Genomic DNA, 17317 nt, shown 5'->3' with positions numbered 1-17317 from the left:
CCCCCCCCACTGCCATGCGCCGGCCCCTGCCACTGTCCCCACCCTGTCCCCGGGCACACTCAGCCTGCAGGCGGACTCACACACACACACACACACACACACACACACACACACACACACACACACACACACACACACACACACACACACACACACACACACACCGGTCCACAGAGACAGGAGAATGGAGTGTCCGAGGCCAGAAACAACACACACACCCGTCCACGGAGAAATGAGGAGTGTCCCTAGCCAGAGACAAGAGGAAGAAGACTGCCGCAGGTCCACCACCAGTCTCCCTCTACGTCCTCAGCGAGTCACACCAGGCCACCGTCGCAAAACGGCTCGGAAATGTGAAACGTGAAAATCTGGTTTCTCCTCCTCCTGCTGCCAAGCCACAGAGAGCTCCGTCGCCTGCCAAGTCCAGAGCTGGTGAGTCTCACACCAACGCAGCGCAGCGCTCGCCGAGCCAGGAGCCTCAGCACTGGACGTCCAGCTCTCGGTCTCTCCGTCCCTCTCTGTGCCCAGCCAGCGGCTCTGTGTTGTCCTGCGCTGTCTCAACAACAGTCCCTCTCACTTCCTCTCTCACCACGGCGCATTGTTTCTCTCCACCCCCCCCCCTCCTCCACCCGGACACCAACCACCACCACCTCTTTTGTTCCTCGCCTGGTTCTCTTCTCTTGTGGCTGAGAGGCACTCAGCAGGTCCTGATTGTCCACGTCTGCCTGGCTGAGGTTCACGTCCAGCGCGGCCCAGTCCAGCAGCGCTGGAACACTTCACACGCTCGTAATTAGACCGGGCCGAGGGAGGAGTTTCCACGTGGGCTTGGACCAGAGACACATCGCAGAGAGGCAGCTCCCTGCAACTCGAAAGAAATGCTTTTCAACAATCCCCACACACACACACACCCACACTCTCTCTTTCTTTTTTCCTTCACTCTCTTTCTTTACTTCTGTAGATACTCTCTCTCTCTCACACACACTCACTCTCCGCAGATTGTTGGGCCCTTGTTTTCAGTTCTGTTGTGGACATTGGCTACGGAGGCTTGCTGGCATCGTCTTTGCTGTCACCACTGGTTGTCTCCTCTCCTCTGCTCTCTGCTCAATCAGATGCACCTGACCGGATGCCAAGCGCTCGTCCGCTCAGTGGGCAACGACCTGGCGCGCTATGCTGCACTCCGTGCTGCTGCTGCAGGGGGCATTAAAGTGCCCTCCAGATGCCCTGCCCCCCGGGTCAGCTTGTGTCTTAGGGGGCGTGGCTCTGCAGACATCCCGGGCCAGATGGGCAGCAGGGATCAGCCAATGGGGAGACAGACGCGTGCCCTCTGCTCGCGCCCTTTTGAAGCCATGCGAAATTAAAAATAAACAAATATACAGACAAAATAACCTTATGAAACAAAGATGATGAAAGATGGCAGATAAGCAGTCCAAAAAAAATCCACAAATCCAAACAATCAAAAATTTAAAGACTAGTGAGGGAGAGGGATTAAAGCGGAGGGTCTTGGAAAAGAAGATTTGACAAGTTTAAGGAGGGATGACACTGAGAAAAATAGGCAACAACTGGGTAACAAATGAGCTGGATGCCTGGGTCTGTGTGTGTGTGTGTCTGTGTCTGTGTCTGTGTGTGTGTGTGCATATGTGTGTGTGCACAGATTGTGACAGGAGTGTGTGTGTTTGTGTCTGTGTGCATGCGTGTGTGCACAGATTCTGACAGGTGTGTGTGTGTGTGTGTGCAGATCCTGATGGGTGTCTGTATGTGTGTGTATGTGTGTGTGTGTGTGGGGGGGGGGGGTGTAGGGGTGTTCAGATGTGACCCGTTGACATCTCTAATCTCCTAATCCCTAATCTATGTGCCCACCAGTGTGCCTACTCGTGGTCTTTCTCTGCCAGGCCGCTGCCCGCTGTCGGCCCGCTGCCCAGTGGCCAACACAGGCTCTCACTCCACTGGATTGGTCCCCCCGGGACGGCCAGCTGGTACCCTGCCCGATCAAAATCCTCTCATGGTACCTGCCATCCAGACGACGCGCCCATCAATCTGTCCTGACTTGCATGGGTGACCACTAGCAGTGTCTGTGTGTGTGTGTGTGTCTGTGTGTGTGTGTGTGTGTGTGTGTGTGTGTGTGTGTGTGTTTGGGTTAGACGGAGGGGGAAGATATCCCGGTGAAATGCGTGGCTCTAGATATCTCTCCTGCTGCGTGTTGCAGAAGCATCATTCTCCAGTGGTGTCCAGAAAGGCACTGGTCCTCCTCATGCACCTGTGAAGACACAATAGCAAAGCTCAGATGAAAGGCTAGGCCAATGCACGGAAACGAAGGGATAAGACAACAAAGGGAGAGGGGGGGGAGGGAGGAGATAAGGATGAGACGGGTTTAGATTCAGGGCTTGAAATTCCAAATCAAACGGTCGTGCCAGGCAGCTCTTTGATGGTGGTTTCCCTTTTGGCCGCTAGACAATGGCTGAATTTACATTAGCCCCCAGGATCATTACCTCTGCTTGATGTAACATGCAGACCAGGTGATGGAGGGAACCTCCACATGAATAAATCACCTGCTCTCTCTCTCCATCTCTCTTTTCTTTCACCCCCTCCCTTTCCTCTCTCTCCCTTTCTTCCTAACGCTCCCTCACTCTTCTATCACCCTCTCTCTTCCCTACTCTCTCTCCCTCCCCCTCTCTCTCTCTCTCTCTCTCTCTCTCTCTCTTTCACAACCTCCTCTGCCTCCTTCTCTGTGTCTTTTCAGTTGGTTAAAGCTCCCCATCTCTCTGGCTGTCGGGCCGATGCCCATTTAACACCTGCAGAGGTGTTGCCACGTGCCCAGCAGGCCGTGCTCCGTATGGCCCTCCTGGCTCCCTGCCAACCAAGGGGCCCCCTGCAGCCGCTAGGCTGGGGCAGGCTAAGGGAGGCTAGGTTAAGCTACACCAGCGCAGGGCAGTAACAGGCAAATGATGACAGGAGCCGCAATCTGGCCCTGACTGGGCGGCCAGCAGGGTGACCTCATTACACACCTCAAGCTTTCAGACAGGATGCTCTTTATCCCCCTGGGTAATGGTTTGCTGCACCACACACACACACACACACACACACACACACACACACACACACACATACACACACACAATGTAAGCAAACACACACAAACACAACGCAAGAACACACACACACACACACACACACACACACAGAGTGTCGTGCTGAACTGGGCTAAGCTGGGCATTGTCATCTCACCAAATACTGTAAAACAAACACTTTGGTATTCAGTCTATACCAAATAAAATGTAAAATACTACAAAAAAATCTGCATGGTGGTCAATCAACTTGTCAGTGTGAATCTGAATACCAAGTCTGGACAAACACTCACAGATCTTACATTTCCACATTTAGTCACGGAAGGCACATCATTTCTCCTTTCTTTTTGATCCTCTTCCCACGTTTCTTTCCTAGTGTCTCTTTCTCGGATGCATCCAGAGTACCTCTGTGTAGGATGCGCTTCTATCCTTAGGCCCTCTCTTGTGACAGATACTTTCTCTAAGAAACACAAAGACACCACCTTTACATACCTGCTCTTCTCAATACTGTCTGTCACTATAAAATGAGTGACGGCCATTGACATTCAAGATAAGTGGGACAGACCAGTCAAAAAGTGCTACGCCTCATTTCCAAATGTGACTACAGGGTAGTTGTGAGAGCTGATAAAATGCTACCAGCAGAAACAACTGCTGACAGACATACACACAAGTACAGAATGTGTACACACATAAACAAACATTTTATCAGCAAATTCCTGCCCAGGATTGTTGAAATAACTAGCCATACTGGCACCCTCTTTCATAACACGCAGTACATTACATAATGAAATCTTTCATCTCAGTAGAGAAATGATCATAAGTTACCATGGCTACGTGAAAGATGTCTCTGCACCATACAGTACATTCCACCAGACCAGTGGTCAAATAAAAAAACACTCAAGGACACACCACAGGCATGGATAGGGAGCACTTCTGTGAGAAGCAGCCCTAACATTGGCAAGTCGTGTTATTGTCGAAGGAAAACAACCCATGGCATTAAAAAAAACACACAGAACCGTTCACAGTAGCCAGGATTAAACTCTGGCAGTCCAGAGGAACTCCATGGCACTGAGACAAAGCAGCGAATGCCGCTGGTGGGTTCCTCGGAGCCAAACAGGTGGCCTGTGCAGGCTGTGGTGTGGCACTCCAGCGCACCATTAGATGATGGGCAGGCGGGAGGGAGGCTTGGCTCTAGGTGGCAGCGGTGTGCAGCGTAGCGCTGTGCTTTGCAGCGCCTCGTCGCTCTGATTGGTGGGAGGCGCTCGGGCTCTGATCGCATGCGTGGGCGACCAGCTAAAGCTCCCATAATGCCCTCCTTTGTTCCCAATTAGAAAAATGAATTCTAGATTACATTTTCTCCAGCAAGCACTGCATTAGTTCCTTAAAGCTCCTGCCTCACTATGTCCTTGAGCAGTGAGCTTAGAGAGAGGGAGAGAGAAAGAGAGAGAGATGGAGATAGAGAAGGAGGGAAAGAGAGTGAGAGAGAGAGAGAAGGGGGGATAAGAGAGGGGGAAAGAGAAGAAGGGGAGAATTAGATGATAAGGAAGAAAGAGTGCAGATGAGAATACGAATGAAACAGAGATAGATGTGTTGGGGGACATAAGGATGTGGGTTGGATGCATGGGGAGCACGCCAGACGTGATGGATGTTTTTTTCTCTGTTATCAGCAGTCACAGTGTTGGACCTCACACTGAAAAACACTGCGCTGGAATCTCACCGCAGGCAGCGTCAGAGAGCGTCTGCCAAGCCTAGGTGTGATTTTTCCACTCAGCATCACTCAGACAGGTGACAAACACACCGACCACCAACGTTTTAACACACACACACACACATGCACACTCCCCCATCACACACTGACACAAACACACACACACACACACACACACACCCACCCACCATGTACACTCCCCCATCAAACACACACAACACTAACACACCTACACCACACACACGCCATGCATCATGCATACCCAGCCAACCACACTCACTCACACACACACACACACACCATGCACACTCCCCCATCAAACACACACAACACTAACACACCTACACACACACACCACACACGCCATGCATCATGCACAACATTCACATACACACACACACACGGACACAGACACTCACACTGACGGTTCGGCTCATCTCTCTTCTGACTGCTCAAACACACACACACATACACACACACACACACACACACACACACACAGTGCCTTTCCCCCAGCCAAAGCACCAGCGCACTGTGATTCATGGCCACTGTGCCGTCTCTCTCTTTATTTGCCCACTGGGAGGTGATTTTTCTGGGGCCCTCATCCACTGAATCATTTATTTCATGCCCCTGCTCCATTCAGGCATGGACAGACACCCAGGCTGGTATCAAAGGGCTTACAAAGACATTAACACACACACACACACTCACACTCACACACGCGCACACACGCACAAACACACACACTCACACACGCGGACGCACACGCACACACACACACACACGTACCAACAGGCAGGCAGTCTCCAGCTAACAAAATTGATTTGGCTTGAGACATAATGCAGGAGCACTTCAAATAAAAAAGACGGGGGGTGGGGGGTGGGGATTTGTGTGGGCGCAAACACTGGTAGATGAGATTGATTTGGCCTCCATCAACAAACTTAACAACGGGCGCACAAACAGAAGCACACAAACAGCTGTGGTTCCACAGAAACAAGAGTGCGTGAGGCTGGCTTCTGTGGCAGTGCCAGTGGTGGCAGTGCCCCTGCAGCTGTTGAGACATCTGTCTGACTTTGACCTCCCACCACCACTTTTCATCGTTCTCAGACAACCTCCAGACACACATACGCTCTCTCTATACCTCTCACTTTCATACACACACACACACACACAATCTCTGTTTCTCTTGAACACTCTTTAGTTATATGTTTATACTTATACTTATGTTTACCATTTCTGCTGTAAGTGCATGTTGTGTGTGATGTCTGTATAACACATTCCCCTTGGGGATCAATAAAGTATCTATCTATCTATTTATCTATCTATCTACACACACACACTCGGTCTCTCTCTGACACACACACACACATCTCTCTCTGTCTCTTCTTTCAATCTCTCTTTATCTCACACAGACACAAAGTCACACACTGTGTCACCTACACACACACACACACACACACACACACATAGAGTGACACCTGCAGTCACCTTGAAGAGAGGGCATCCTGTGCCAATGCTGAACAACACTGCACTGGACACACTAACGGCACTGCATTTACAGCCGTCAAACAGAATGTCCTGACAGGCTAGTGGCCGGCCGCCAACACTCCTATCCAGACACCACACAGTTCGTCTGCCACTGCACAACCGGAAGCCTGGTGGTGCTGTCCACGTCGCTCTAATCAAATTGACACAGTCCTTTCTAGTGGTGGATGGTTACAGTAGTGTCGGCCCCACCGGTGGATTCAAGCGTTAACGCCGCAGAGTTAGTCCGCCATCACACAAACGGAACAGTGGCAGTGCTGTCCATGTCGCTCTGATGACAAAGTGACGTTAGTGAGTTAACGCTGCAGATACTGGGAAACAGTGTTTTCTAGCCTCTGGGGATTAATCTCATCATAAAATAGTCATTTTCAATGGCTTAGACCAAAGGCCTAATCTAATTTCATGTTTAATGGATTAAAACCCTCTAAATCTGCACGCATTGATGCCTTTTAAAGGATATGCGTGGGCAACAGATCACAAGTAATTCCCTTGAGAACGCTTCGCAGAGGCGCAATCTTCCAGGATTGTACACTACAAAAAAATGTATAACACGTACTTCAATCACTAGTAACTAGTAGTAAATATGGATGTTCAGACCGCCTGACGAGCATAAGAAATCTGCCATCCTTAGTTTCAACCCTCGGCAATCACAAGAGAGAGATGAAATGAGAAGTCATGTTTTAGTGTGTGTGTGTGTGTGTGCGTGTTGAACTGTGTGAACTCTCTGTCTCCGCTCAGGATGGGGAGAGCAACAATTACACATCTCAGGTTCCTCTTATTGCTGCAGGGGTCCACAGCCCACATCCTCATCCAGATTGCTTCATCTCAGCCAGAAGCTGTCCTCGTTTTAAACGGTGTCCGCTCATTTTGCTCCACACTCTGGCTAATGGGCAAATTACGCTGTTAAAAAGCAACTCTTTTACTTACAAACCATGTGCTCCTCTGCATTTCACACTAATTATGTCTCAGACAGACTTCACATTGTTGAGGAGAGCGTATGAGGACTGATGTGCGGGGGTTGGTGCACTCAGAGAGCGGAGCGGCCCTGGCATGTGTGTGTGTGTTTTTTTTCTGCTGTGTCGTGCTGAATCATGTCCTCTCCGGGCACCACTCAGTTGCCCTCTGCTGTGGCGCTCCACAGAGGGCTGCAGGGGAAGGGGGGAGGCCAGGTTGGCCGCCAGCCCCGCAGTGCCAATGCGGACATGGCTGTCGGTCTGAGCTGTGAGACACGGACAGACAGCGTGGCTCTGTGTGTGTGTGTGTGCGTGTGTGTGTGTGTGTGTGTGTGTGTGTGTGTGTGTGTGTGTGTGTGTGTGTGCGCGCGTGTGTGCAAGCGTGCATGCGCGTGTGCATTCCTCTGCCAGTAGACAGAGGAATATCTATGTTTAGCTGGTGTTTAGAGTGCAGCACAGAGACCAAGTGCCGAGAACAACAGAGAGGTTTTCATCTCTCTCAGTAATGACAGGGAAAACAATACCAGGCTATCTCTTTCTCTCTCTCTCACCCCCTCTGTCTCTCCAGTGAGGGGGTCTCACTGGTGTTCTGTGTTCTGAGTAAACGCTTCGAAGCTGGGAGCCCAGGGTGGTGAGGACAGTGAATCAGCGAGAGCCACTGAGAGCTGCGGGCCTGGAATACTAGGAGGAACCCCTCGGACATGACCCATCTCTCTCTACTGGTCTTCATCACATCCACTCTCTCTTTCACCCTCTCACTCTCTCTCTCTCTCTCTCTCACACACTTTGGGGTTCCCCTTACAGACAAACCTGCTGATACTGCAGTGTCAACTGCAGTGCACAACTAACTGCAAACCCAATTTAACAGGAATGATGGAAGAAGAACAAAAACTCATATCCTGCTCTATATTCATCTACATTCATATTGAGATGACTTCAAGTGAGCGACTTCAAGTGTTTAATATACACTTGGTAACAAGCCCACACATCTGTGGGTGAAGCCAACTCTTATACCCTTAACGTTACCCCACACCCACGGAAAATCACAAGTTGTCACCCTCCGGTGATCACCTAACCATCTGGAGATAAGAAATGTTTACCACCCCTCAATCTTAGGGTTACCCACAGTTCGGTGACACAGGGGTTATCTTAGCTTTCCTAAGTCAAAACATTCCAACATAGGGGTTTCAGATGGCACAAGGCTCAGAGTAAGAGGATGGTAATTAGATTTCACTACATGTATGTAAGGTATACTAAACATTCAATGACAGACATATAAAAATGATCCCACATCTGATAATACTACAGCAGACTGGCAACTAGACTCACCATAAACAATTAGAGCCCAACACATATTACCCCAAAGTCTCTCTGATCTTCCATGCAGGATATTTAAAGCTACAAAGCCACAATGCCCTAATGGACCCTAAAGCTGTTTTTACGGAGTTCTGAAGAGCACTTTCCATGGTTTTGCTTTTCAGTCGGACTAATAGGCTGGTCGATTTTCTATCATTTTCAATTTGAGCATTTCGGACCATCCCGACCCACTAAATTCAATCTTTTTGAAATGCCATGTCTGCTTAATTTATCATTTAGACAAAATAGCACCTCTTTCCCAGTCTCCCCTGGGGCTGTTCTCTCTCTCCGATTCCATTTTTTTGTTCTGGTCACACTCTCTCTCTCTCAATTTATCCTGCTATCTTTCTTGCTATCTTTCTCCCCACCCTTCTCTCCAGAAACTTTTTTCTTTCTCAAGTTGTTTTCTCCGTTCTACCGTTCCCTCTCTAAAATATTTTGCCCTTACTTTCTGTTTCTCTCTCATCCTCACTCTCCCTCCCTTTCTCTCTCTCCCACTATCTCTCTGTCCTCCCTTCTCTCTCTCTCCCTCTGCTGCTCCCTGCGCTCTGGGCTCACACACAGGCTTCCTTGACTGAGAGCCAAGGCCTGCTGCAGGGCCCATCGATCCAGAGGAAACCAGGGGCAACAGGCCACTGGACCGCCGTCACAGCAAGCTCAGTGGGATGGCCCTGTTAACCCTTGCCCTCCACGTAACACGCTGTGCTCAACAACACTGATGGATCATTTTGTTATAGTATATAAGTTTTATATACTGTAGTTATGCCACACAAACTAGTGTGGTATTGTATTTGTATTGCAACTAGATGTACCGCAGAGCGGTACAAAATGTGACCACCCAGTCCTGCACATGCTTGTGGGTGTTTGTGTGTGTGTGTGCATGCCTGTGTGTGTGTATGTGTGTGTGCCTGTGTGTGGCATGTGTGTGTGTCTTTATGTGTGTGTGTGTGTGTGTGCATGTGGGTGTGTTGGTGTGTCTGCGTGTGTGTGTTTGTGTACATTTCAACTTCATCCGACAACCCTTCGCTTAACACAATCATCCACAGGCCGATTTGCGCAGTCACTTAATGTACACATAGATTCATTTATTGTATGGCCCCCCATGAACGGAATTCCACGAAACTCCACGCATGCATTCAATTTAATGCAGTTCTGAACATGTCAGCCAAAGATACCTGCGATTACAGAGCCTCAGTTTTGCTTTTTCATTTTTAACCATGTGGCGCTATACCGTAAATGAGTGGTTATGGGATGGGTTGAAATGGCTCCTTGAGCCCAACGTACAAAAAAATGTGGTCCTCCTCCTAGGCCCTTTAGTTCTCGAGATATTCACAAAAAACTGTGTCCACCCTGCCCTCCTTTTGGGGGGTCCAGTCTGGCAGGGGGGCGACGGATCAAAACTTTTTTCGTGCAGTCTTTCAGTGTTCCGGGAATCGTTGACACAAAATTACTGAAGAAGAAAAAAAATCCGGAAGAAAAAGACTGACTAAACCTATAATGATAATAACATTCTTATTCATTGTTTATCAAATGTAGCTTAAACCATCTTGACACTTTGTGGAATGTTTATAAAGTGACTAATAAAGTGGAAAAATCAAACAATAGAGTCTAACAATAGACAGCATGAGATCACCACCTGTCCCATGTAATATCCAAGTCCCTCGACTGGGATGTTCCTATGAGATCAAAAAGCTGATTGTAGAAAGCCATCAAATTTCTGTTAGCTGATGCAATGACTGTGTCTGGCAGGAGAGACTCTCCCATCTGTCAAAGATTAGGAGCCAGGTTATGGATGGAACAGGTTGCAAAATGTGTCAAACACTTGCTGACATGAACCAATGACAGACCTAAATCCATAGATTAATCTCAATTTCACTGAAGCCTTGATTATCCAAGTGGCCGAAAATAGCAAATGTGGTGGTAACTACATGAAACAATCTGAATATGTCAGTCATGTAAAGCCAGCATTGACATATGTATGCCCTCCACAAACAGCTGTGGGCTTAGCAATTTCATTTGTTTAATCGAAGAGAATAATTTAACAGCTTTCCATCGGTGTTTAAGCACCAACCTCTTTAAGGCCAGGAAAGCAAGTTAACCTAGTTATAACAAAATCTACACTTTCCCTGGCACTTGGCATTCCCTTGATAGCAAGTTAACCTAGTTAGAAAAGAGACACGTTAGCCTAGTTAGAAATCGACACGCATGGTTCGATGAGGCAAAACTGGCTACGTCTCTCAATCTCCCTAAGGAGCAAACAACTCCAAAATAGACTATTTGGCCTACATGAACTACCAGATAATCAGATGCTATGAATTCAAATAACATTTCGAGTCTCGTTTCTGAACACCAAATGGCTGTGCTCAGTGTACCCTGTGGATGCAGAAACATACTTGATGACTAAACTGTGAATTTACTGAGAACTGGAAACAGTTTCTTTGTGACCAGCTGTCATGGTTGAAATTACATACGACTCAATTTCTCATGTTCAAAATATGCTCTTCTCTCTGATGAGATGTGATCATTCTTTTTTGAAAACTGTCCAACAAACAAAAAATGAGCCTTGGTCAACTATTTGCAAGTGTCACAATAGCTGATTCACATTAGTGTGGTTTATATTAAAATGATTACCCTGAGATGTTTGTTTTTTTCAACTGTCTTGTGCAGTTTGGAACATTGATCTGTAAATAGAAATGAAGAGGCTCTAGGCTTCAGTAACATGTCTGAAAATCACATGGATTTGTAGGAAAGAAATACCATTTCTTAATTTAACATCTACAGACCTTGTTGAGACCCAGTCCTGTGTGAATAAGATTCTATGCTTCTACTGCCACATTCTGTGCTGTAAAAAAAAAGATGAGTGCACCCAACATAATCTAGTCAAGTCCGCTAGTGGCATTGACTGACTTGCATTGTGTTATGTGTGTAACGTGCAGTGTCATACACAAACTGACACTACACATTCACATAAATTAACTAAGCTAGGGCAGACATCCCCAAACATACTCCCCAAAGTGCCATGAGTAGAGGCACCAGGGTAAGCAACGCTATCTGCCCTTTCAGCTTTACTTACATGCATTTATCTGTTAAATGCCCTGAAACCTGAGGCCGTTGTGTTACCATTACTCAGGCACACACAAATACAATTATGCAGGTCAGACCAGCAATAAATGGTCATGCATTTAGGCATTTAAGCATATTACCATGTTATATGGTTTTTATTTGGCTTGCAGTGCATTGTATTACCCTTGCTTTTTATCTCTGCTTTCTATTCAGATCAAACACAGATCAAATCTTCTAATCAAGTGTGTACCTTGACTTATTAACAAAGTTGAGACCTAAGCTTTTCCACAGACACAAGGACAGGATGTTGTTCAGTCATTACTCATCACTGTGTCGGTTGTTAAAATGAGTTTGCAACTAGTGATTTCTTAGCTTACTAAAAATGGCTGAATGTATTTGACTTACAATAGTAACGTGTTATAACTTGTTAGTGTCTTATCCATAGGCTACTTTCATATGCAGAACAATGACAATACAATTTTAAGCTACTAATTTTTGGTCTTTCAAGAGGGGTCTGACATATCTGTTCAGCATACATTTAATGAATTAAGTGGTTCTTATGAGTTATAGTTTGTATATTATGGTATTTGTTGATTTTCATAATGCTATGATCATTGATATTGCATTGACATTATTGTTTATTATTGTTATTTTCCTTAATGTAGTTCTACCAACATTTTACAACTGCTCACTATTCATTTTTAACTATATTGTTTTTATTTGTAAGTTGTTTTGGACAAAAGTGTCTGCTAATGATATAACCATAACCATTAAGTTGTAGGCTAGGCTACTAAGGTCATATGACTATGTCATAAAGTCAAAGGCCATTTGGCAAGTCTGATGGTCACACAATTGTTTTTTTAAAGTCTGGATGTCAAATAACAATAGCCTACATAAGCAGCTTCTTGGAATTATTTATTCACCAGTCTGCAATCAACAAAACTAATGAAATCAGATAACTGGATTTCATACCAGAATTCCTTTACACTAGCCTACAACCTGCACTTACAGGTTTGACTTGTAGGCTAGTCTACTTCTCCTTTTGCATGGCTTTCGATATAAATATTATTTTCCAGGATGGGCCTACATTAGCCATAAAATAGATTGCTGTAATTTGTTTCAGTGTTTCAAATGGGCAGGCAGGACCAGTGAGATAGACCATGTATTTAGCTTTGATGCGCTTCAGATCGTTACCACGTTCACAGAGTAAGTAGTGACTGGGAAAAAACAGACTAGGCCTATGGTTTACTCGGCTTGGTTGATATTCTAAACCTAGCCTAGGCTACAACACAGTGAGCAACATTGTTTAAACCATTCTCCCGAAACACAGTAGCCTACTTCAAGGATGTGTGTATAGGTGTTCAGACGTCTCTATCTGAAATGAATGCCGTTATGTTTGTGTCGTGAGCATAGACATTATGTCTATGTTCGTGAGCACTTCAGTGAGCCTCTTCTGACCGGAAGACCCTCACATCCACCATACACTGGTCCTCCTGTATCTTAGCAACGCTGCCTGATGGGTAGGGATCGGGGTCCACAGAGGAGACCCTGCTGCCTAAAATGCGATGCACGAGATAAAGGCGACGGCTTTCACAGAAGGGACCATGATTACAGCGGAAAGGGGGGTCAGCAACCACCTAACCACTAGAGACGACGATGTGAATGGGCAACGAATTCTGACCACCGCGATTTACAATATATCCTATGCTACAATTGACATGGCCATTGCAAAAACTTACCGTAGCCTGGGCTAGGCTATGATCTAAGCACACTCTGTTCAAACAATCCATGCGTTTGACAAAATACAACACACAGCTAAGTAGCCTGTGCTGGTTCGATAATATTTGCCATTGCCTACCTCGCAAATCTTGATCCACCTCTCCAAAGTGTAGGGAACGTTATCGTCAGCGCCTCTTTTTGTAAATTTACCATTGACCATCGAAGTCAATAATATGTCGCCGGACACTTTTTAACCTCGGTTTCAGATAAATACGGTATCCTATCCCCTGCCTGGTCGAGAAGAGTGGTAGATTTTCAGAAATTCTACAGCAGTTGCTAAAATTCTAAGGGCTGTTCTGGTCCTTGCAGTCGAACAGTGGATCAGTCCAGATGTGCCATGAATTCTCGTGGGCTCTGCATCGTCCCTGCCTTGCTGCTCCGTGAAATCCAGAGCTCCACAGCCTTTCGCACCACCGGTCGCACTCCGAGTCACTCTCCGAGAAACCGAGTCTGGGCTCTACCAGTTCATACAAGACTGCTTGGAGACCCCCGACCCCGCATTCCACTGACTCATACGAAGGATGCTGGGAAGTGTAGTCGTCATGTAAGAACCGATCTCCAGACTGCTCAAGCCCTGTAGACGTGACGGGGGGGGGGGGGGGGGGGGGGGGGGCATGCACTAGACCTGATCAAAGAATAAACATATTCGCAGTTGCAGTCATCTATCTTGTTTCTGAAAATAATGGACCACATTTTCGCCTATTATAGCCTAATGTGAAGAGAAGATGCGCCTGTCAACATTCCAAAAATTGCCAAGAAGAGATTAAATCTGAATTATGTCAATATTTTATGTCAATTACAGTTTTTCTCAGTCACTTTGGTGCTTTTTTCAGATCAGAATGAGAATTACTATTAGTTCAACCTCCATAACATTTAGTCATTTGTGTACATCATAGTAGCAATTTCTCCTTCCTCTGAACAAATTGCAAATGCTTTTGGACATGTATCAGTTGCTTTCGTACAATTCTCTGCTGTTTTATAACATTATCATTTGCTTATGTCATGTCAGTCAAAATTAACTATACTTATGGATGCTGAATAGTCATTCCCAATGAAACTAGTCTTCATTTCATTGCTTGAGTCATTACATACACAATTGTTGAACTTATCAAATTCTGTCACAATGCTGTAGAAACTGCAAAGAGCATATACAGTAAAACTGAGAAACGTACATATTCAGTGTCTTGTACTCACTTACTCCCCTACAGCAATATGTAACTTTACTGTGGTTTTCAAATGGCTGTACAAGCTGTCTTGAGCATGTTCAGGTCTTAATTCAACGAACCACCAATAAATGAAAGGTGCAGGAACACCAGCTTGATAACCCCAGTGAAATGCTGTTGTTAAGTTTGATTGTTTGGTCTCTAGAAAATCCCCTGCCTTATACTGTAGCCTACAAGGAATTTACAGTTTTTCTCGATCGTTTTAATACCTGTGTCAACTCTGAAATCACGTTCTCAAAACAGATAACACCCGTGTCTGAACAAAAGCACTCTGGACAAAAGCACTCTCTGACACATTTTGCTTGCAAAAGGCTGTTACTCTCTCAAAACACTTAAAACATGCAGCAAAAGCAAATCTTGCCTTCAAACACTACAACTTGTTGCCAATTCAAAAACACTCTTTAATCAATCATTACACACTAGACAACAAAATGCAAAATCTAGTTCTCAAAATGAACAAAAACTGTGAAAAGACAAAATGTACTGAATAAAAAAATCATTTATTAATTCCTCCCAAGATGTAACTGCCATTGACATGTAAGACATACAGTTACCTAGCAAGATACAGTAAATTTCATTGAACTACAACTTACAGTAAACCTACAGTAAACACCTTTTGTACTGTTTTCTCCACCAAATAGGCAATACAGTACTTTGTCTAAATGTGCATTACTGTAGATCCATAGGCCTTGCAAATAGCAACACAGAACAGACATCTCTTATACAACCCCAAAACAGAAAAAGTTGGGACGTTGTGTAAAATGTGAATAAAAACAGAATGTAATAATCTGCAACTTTCTTAAACTCATATTTCGTTGCAAAAAGGACACAGACAACATATCAAATGTTGAAAATGACAAATTTGACCATTTCATGGAAAATTTATGTTCATTTCGAATTTGATACCAGCAACATGTTTCAAAAAAAGTTGGGACGGGGCTAACAAAATGGTAGAAAAGTTGTGTAATGATAAAGAAAACAAAAGGAGGAATATTTCACAACTAAAGGTACTGGCAACACGATTGGATATGAAAAAGAGCATCCCAGAGAGGCAGGGTCCCTTAGAAGTAAAGTTGTAGGGGTATTCCCTGTAGGCACTAATGTCTCAACGTTGGCTGTTTTGACTGTTACAATCTTGGCTGCAGTTTTTGAATTGAGTATCAAATTGTGCACATAGAATACCCCTACAACTTTACTTCTAAGGGACCCTGCCTCTCTGGGATGCTCTTTTTCATATCCAATCGTGTTGCCAGTACCTTTAGTTGTGAAATATTCCTCCTTTTGTTTTCTTTATCATTACACAACTTTTCTGTGTAAACCTGTGTGCACAAATGATGAAACAATGTATTTTTAATGTTTCTTAAGATGCAATTGTGAAGTATTTGGGGAGTTCATCATCTACAGGACATAATATTATTAAAACATTCAGAGAATCCAGAGAAATCTTAGCAAACAAGGGAAAGAGCTGAAAAACAAATTGGATGGTCATGGTCTTTTGGACCTCAGATGGCACTGCATCAACACCAGACCTGTTTCCAGACCTGTCATTGGTGGTGCTCAGGAAAACCTCTGATAACTATTGTCTATATGTGCACAATTTGATACTCAATTCAAAAACTGCAGCCAAGATTGTAACAGTCAAAACAGCCAACGTTGAGACATGATACAGAAAATACCACCATCTTATCTGGGCCTAAAATGGACTGAGGTAACATGGAAAAAGGCCCTGTGTTTATACCAAATTTGCCATTTTTTTTGAAAATCATGGACTCATCTGGGCTAAAGAGGAGAGTGCCTATTCAAGTATCCAACCTATCGAACTTGTTTTAGTGTTCAGTTCAAAACCCAACATCTATAATGGTGTGGAGGAGCATAGTGCCTACAGCAGCAACATTTGGCAAAGCATGCACACTCAATTCTGAATGATGTATACAGGTTTTGAGCAACATATACTCCCATCCAGGCAATGTATTTTCCAGGGAAGACCTTGAATATTTCAGGAAAACAATGCCAAAATTAATTCTGCACATATTTAAATAGTATTTCTCCACAGAGGAAGAGTCCAGGTGCTAAAATGGCCCGTCTGCAGTCCAGATTTGTCTAATTAGGTGCATAATGGAATGACTAAGAATACCCCATGCTGTTGAGCAACTGAAATCCTATCGGAACGACGGGGAGTAATGGGACAACATTTCACTCTCAAAACTCTAGTAACTGGTCTCCTCCCCTGAATTTCCCCTTGGGGATCAATAAAGTATCTATCTATCTATCAGTTCCTTAACATTTACAATATTTTGTTACTGTAATTGAAGAGTTGAAGCAGCACAGTGATAAACATGCTCCTGTCCCAACTTTTTTTGAAACATGTTGCTGGCATCAAATTCAAAATTAACATATATTTTCCATGAAATAGTGCAATTTTTCATTTTCAACATTTGATATATTGTCTATGTCCTTTTTGCTGATAAATATTGGTTTACGAGACTTGTATTATCACATTCTGTTTTTATTTGCATTTTACACAATGTCCCAACTTTTTCTGTTTTGGGGTTGTATATAATGAATGATTGCTGATTGCAAAGGAGTTTCACACAGGTGTATCAGAGATTCAGACTTATGCAAGAAATCTAT

At 45.0% G+C, this 17317-nt stretch overlaps 1 long non-coding RNA gene across 1 annotated transcript; it reads right to left on the bottom strand.

Moving 5' to 3' along the window:
* Positions 1–25: 25 nt before the first annotated feature.
* Positions 26–13954, bottom strand: LOC121724608. The gene is made up of 3 exons (XR_006035243.1): positions 13543–13954; positions 1855–2251; positions 26–1332 (listed from the first exon to the last, which is right to left on the bottom strand). It is a non-coding gene; the product is annotated as an uncharacterized LOC121724608 (long non-coding RNA).
* Positions 13955–17317: the final 3363 nt, after the last annotated feature.

This window comes from Alosa sapidissima, chromosome 11 (genome assembly GCF_018492685.1).
Source record: "Alosa sapidissima isolate fAloSap1 chromosome 11, fAloSap1.pri, whole genome shotgun sequence".
Taxonomy (NCBI): domain Eukaryota; kingdom Metazoa; phylum Chordata; class Actinopteri; order Clupeiformes; family Clupeidae; genus Alosa; species Alosa sapidissima.
This window is presented reverse-complemented; position numbering and strand designations above follow the sequence as displayed.